Source organism: Mauremys reevesii, linkage group 4, assembly GCF_016161935.1.
Source record: "Mauremys reevesii isolate NIE-2019 linkage group 4, ASM1616193v1, whole genome shotgun sequence".
Classification (NCBI taxonomy): domain Eukaryota; kingdom Metazoa; phylum Chordata; order Testudines; family Geoemydidae; genus Mauremys; species Mauremys reevesii.
In genome coordinates, this window is record NC_052626.1 from 42,268,323 (window position 1) to 42,274,250 (window position 5,928).

The window sequence follows — 5,928 nt, forward strand, 5'->3', positions numbered from 1 at the left end:
ATTTTCCTGCTGGATTTACAATTTCTACTTGGATTCCTGTGAATGCTAGATATACTTTAGCCAAACATAAGTTATTGTGCTCAATACAGGGGTAACTGGGTGAAATGTAATGGCCTGTGTTATACAGGAGGTCAGACTAGATGGTGTAATAGTCCTTTGTGGACTTAATCTCTATGAGCCTATGAAATACTGGACCTAAACCTTTGTGTTGGAGGGTCTTAGCTTTTCCCTCATTTTAAGTAGACACTCCTTTCTTCAGGTACAATGTAATGTGCTCCTCCTAGTGAATTCAGTACATGCAGTAGTTTCTGTACATGAAGTGAAAGGCATGGAGCTTTAACCTGCACCAGACTCAAATCCTGGTAGATGGTGAGGACTCAACATTTCAAATTTTATATTGGCTGAGGATGTTTGTGGCAGTTTATGGGGAGGAAGACTAACCACCTTTCAGTTGATTGTCTCTTGTACAAAATATTATCTGTGTGAGTCTTCATACACAAGTATTTTTTATTGCATAAGGGTAGAGGTTTGTCGGTATAATGTATGTGATTAAAGATGTCATTACATAACTGACACCTTAAGCCATTCTGATCATCATGTGGCCTGCCTTGTTTCCCACCTTCACTATCTAAAATGACATCTGAGGTCTTTGCTCTTTACATCAGCTCTGCTGCCAGCAGTGCTGCTAAGCTAACCATGGACAGATAAAGAGCAAAAATGCTGCATAGACTGGAAATGCACAGACTAGGAGCACCAGAGTTATGGGTCACAGGAGAAGAGTGGCAATGAGGAGCAGGGGGTTCGCTCAGTGCATGCAATTTTATGTCCAATGTTTGCCAGAGTCCATTTGATTAGCAACTTTCCCTGTGTAGCTAAGGATAAAAGATACCAGGTATATTTAGTATATAGAGGTGAAATATAAGAATTAATGTTGTAACATAGGCCCGAGGCCTGTAAAACAACCACTTAGCTAAATTAACTATGACCTAAATATTTGACATAAGCCTCTAACCAGTAAGTGACCCTAAATCACAAGTTGTCACAACATAGCAATGACCCTATACCACAAGATGTCACAAACGTGAACGACACACAGAAAATTTAAAACTCAGGAGAAGTCTTATGAACATAATAGAGTGTTTCCCATCAAACCCCTCTCACATCTACACTTTTAAACAATGGAGTGGCACCATGTTGAAAATTTTTCATGTTGGCCTTTGTGAGGAGAAACTGGTTTGTTTATATGACTGTAATGCCCAGAGGTGCCAGTCAGAATTGGAGTGCCATTTTGCTTGTAATTGCACAAACAGATCTGTCCTTGCTCTGAATCACTTCCTGTCTAAATTGGAACAAGATGTAGTGGGAGGGTGTGGAACAAACCACATGGTGAGGGGAACGATAAAGTTGCCAATAATAGGAACATGGGTTGCATAACTTACTTAAGTTTACAATTTGGAGTGTGTATGTAGATAGACAGAGAGATAGATATAGATATCAAGGATCATTAAAGACCTGTTGGTGATTCTTTAGTTTCACTTGTTCACTTCTCTTTTTTTTTTTAATTGTACTGATTAAGGATGCTAATAAACTTGTTTTTTAACATTTTCTTATTAAAAGTTGACTATTTTTGTTTTTATAGATAGAAATGTACAGAATGTTTGTGTGAAAATGCCGTTTGTTAGACATAAAACATTAGTAACATACCCAGATTTTTTAAAAGGCTAATTTTAAAGTCCTGTAATTTAAAACAAATAATAATGAAATAAATTAAAAGGAAAAAGGGAAATAATCTTTACTATAATATGTGAGTGGTGGCAAAAATGTTAAGGCCAAGAATGTTTCCAGAGTTCTAGGTCAATATGTGAAAATGAGGCCTAGACTAGAACGTTAACTATGAAGAGACTAAAGGCCAAAAGTGAAATCCTGGCCCTACGAAATACACAGGCGATGTCACTGGGGCCAGGAGCCCTCCAGAGTTCATACACTAACCCTGATGTGTGCATATATTGCAGTTTGCACAAGCACATGCACAATGAGCTATTTACACACCTAAGGCAGTCTCATGCATTTTGGGAGATTTGTCCCCCAGCCTCTCCACAAATCCCAGTGCTGGGGTGGAGGATGGGAGCCACAGTATAAGGGAATAGAGTTTTCTGTTGAAAAAGTACACCATGAAACTCTCAACACAAGTCATCCCCGCCCCGCAACTTTCAGAAGTGTTAATGGAGTCTGGACCTCAGCCCTGATGTGGAGCATCTTTGAGCTCTAAGTACACTCTAGGACCCGGCCAGCTGGTGTGTCCAGAGCTCTTTGCTATGGCATATTCTGCTGTGGGTCTCCCTCAATTGCTCTTATTTAAGTTCAACTTTATTTAAATAATAATTATAATTATGTGATGCTGGCAGACTCAATGCCAGCTCAGGCCACGGTCCTTAGGCCTCACTGAACCCTTACAGATACATAGCTGGAAACCAGTGTTGCTTACCTGTGTGTTAGGGTTATTAAAACAGATATTAGAGTTAAAACAATGTGTTTAGATTTTATGGAACACTTGTGGGATGCTTCATGTACTAATCCCACTTACAATGTCTGTATCCCATGTTATAAATGATTGCTCTGTAACTATAAAAATGTATGTGATTTTTGATGTAAAGTGACCATCTATCACGTAGTCCAGCTTACCCGGGTGGCAAGATAAACTGGAATGTCCAAGGAGACTGTCTGTGATTCCATGATAAAACTGCTATAGTGCTTTTGGAGTTCACATTTTTTATTGGATTGGTGAAACAATTATAGAACAACCAACCAGTCTGGGGTTTCTGCCCTGCCTTTTGATAGTCTGTCCTGAGATTGGCACTCATGGTCATGAGACACTCCAGCCAGTGTGACACATTAACTGGGCCAAAGAGTTAGAATGACTCCATAGCCTAGTGGTTATGGAATTCATCTGACAGGGGGCAGATCCCTGTTCAAATCCTTTCTCCTGCTCTGGAGGGGGGCGTGGTGGTGGTGGTAGTTGAATGAGGGGCCTCCCACATTCAGAATGAATACCTTCTTCACTTGACTAAATGTTATAAGAGATGGGGTCTCCCTCCCCACTTGTATATGAACTTGCCTGAAGGGCCCAATCCAGTAAATGGCCTCCCAGTACACCTACTCTATCATGCCCCAGAATACAACTTAGGGAGCCAAACACCTATCTTCCCCTGGTTCATGGATCACAGAGAGCACTTCCCTGCAACCTGTACTTAAGCACCCCACTCTGAGAGAGGGTCAGGGCTTAGCATACTCTACTTGTCAGCGTCTCCCATTGGTTAGCTTAAGCAACTCCCTGCCTACTGTGGTGGCTTTGTGGATGACATTCTAAGGCACCTATCTCCCCATTCATTGTACAGAAACCTAGGTGCCTAATTCAGGCTTTGTGGATCCCAGTAGTCTGCCTGTGATTTTCTAGGCACCTAAAAGTTAGGTACCATGATGCTCATCCATTCACATAGCCATCTCAATGTTAAATCCTAGTGAAGATAAAACACTGTAGTTTTTGCCTTGATGTAGCTAGTGGAGATCAAGCCCAGGCAGGGAGAGGGGCATGGGGTTAACCTGCATTAGCTATATCAAGGTATAACTCTACTTGCCTTCGCTAGGATTTTACATCACAACAGCTATTCCCAATACAAAACCACAGCTTTCTGTAGTGAAGACATAGCCTCTGAGGATTGCACAGTAGCTGGGGTTATCTGACTCTTGAGAATATTAAAAAGACAAGGTGGGTGAAGTAATATCTTTTATTGGACCAACTTCTGTTGGTGAGAGAGACAAGCCCTCGAGCCACACAGAGGGTATGTCTACAATACAACTGCTAAAGCAGCACAGCTATGGTACTGCAGCTGTGCTGCTGTAGTGTAGACACTTCCTACATTGACAGAAGGGGGTTTTCTGTCAAAATAATTAATCCACCTCTCTGAGAGGCAGTAGCTAGGTTGACAGAAGAATGCTCCCATTGACCTAGCCACATCTACAGGGGAAAATAGGTTGATTTAACTACAACAGACAGGGTGCAAAATTTTTCACAGAACTCAGTGACACAGCTTGTTTGGTTTAATTTTTAAGTGTAGACCAGGCCTAAGGCTTGCACAGCTTTTTGCTTATCTTTTGGTGCATCTCCTTTTGCCATCTGAGGTGGATAGATGTCTGTTACATTGTGTCATTTTAAACACTTAAGTGTTTTACAGGATTATGAGAGTTTGCATTGGAGTGAATTATTACTTTGTAAAGAATGTTTTTAATTCAGTTTATAACAGATGAGCTGTGTGGCTCTCAAATGACAAATGAGTGGTGTTTTGTCTTATGCTCTCTGTTGGCCCGTTCCATGACCTTTGAAACAGCTGATCCTGAGATTTTGTTGCAATAATAAAATGGTTGTATTCATTTGTGTTGCAAGTGGTCAGCATAGTCTGTCATCATTCATCTTAAACTGTTAATTGCCTTACCCCTGTATTTTCAATGTTGCCCAAACAGTCTCTGTCATGGGACTGATGGTAGCTGGGTAGCATTCCCAATGCTCATGGCGCTAGGGTCACACGCACAGCTGATGCCTGCAAGAGCTGTTGTTTCCTTGAGGCCTCATTTGATTTGTATTATTTCATTTTCTCATACTAGTGATTTAGATGTTGAATAACTTCCTCCTGGGAATTGTTACACAAAAAGAGCTGCTACTGAACAGTTCTCACAAAATGTAATCTCATCTCCTTGGTAGTTTTTTCTCTCTTATTTTCTTTCTATAGTTCATCACCTTGAGGTATCTTTGCCCTTGAGCTGTTGAATCATGTACAAACTAACCTGTGTGATTTTGTATAAACAGCATCAGGGGAGGTTTCATGTTGCATTACAGCTTTATAGAGAGGAACTAATCGCTCCCTGCTTTGGGATGTGGTACCTCAGTAGGTGCAGCACAAAACCTTTGCTGCCATATCACACTGTAGCTCCTGTCTGCTTTTCTGTAAACCCTCACCATTTTGGTCTCTTTCACCCATTCCTGTTTCCCAGATTTCTTCTTCCCATTCAGTGTCTCATTTAAGGATAATTTTCCGTCAGGTGCATTATATTAGCTACACTTTCCTAAGTTGAATTTCATTCTGTTTCTATATTTCTAGGTACTTTTCATTTCTCTGTCATTGGTACTGTCTGCAGTTCCCTCAATTTAGTAACATTTACAAACTTCATTAACATGGTGTCTTGTCCCTTTTGAAGATCATAAATGAAGACATTAAATAATACTATTTCTATCAGTGGATCCATCCATATGAGTCTTCCTATCTAAATCAATTTGAATTAATCTTTCAATTAAGATTTTGTGGGACATAGCATAGAATACTATTCTTCACCAAACTCCAAACATATTCTAATGTAAATAATTTGTTATTCACTTTTTTTTTTAAAGCAAACAGGTCTGTCTGACAAGACTTATTCTGTATTCACTGCCAATGCTTCTTATTAATCATAGTTCCATTACTCTCCAGTCTTCAGATTCTGCCATTCTTACATGCATTAATATCTTACTATGCAAGTGGTCCCACTGATTTGAGTAGGACTAACTTGTGGAGTAGGGCAATGCTCAATGTAAGGGTGGTAGATGTTTTCTGATTTTATTCTCTATTTGTTCATCATTTTATGGACAGAAGTTAAATTTACAGGACAATATTGGACAGGATTACTCTTTTTTTGTGTGAAAAGGGGTACATTGATTTTCCACTTGTCTTCCAGTATCCTGCTCCTCACTCCAGAACTATTACTCTCACTTATGTCTTCATTTTGCCAGATCCCTTCTTCATGATGCAGGAACAAGGAGTGCAGGATAGTGACCTATTCAACAGAGTACTGTGTATCTGAGCTTTTACACACTCCTGTCAAAATCCTTTATTTATGAAG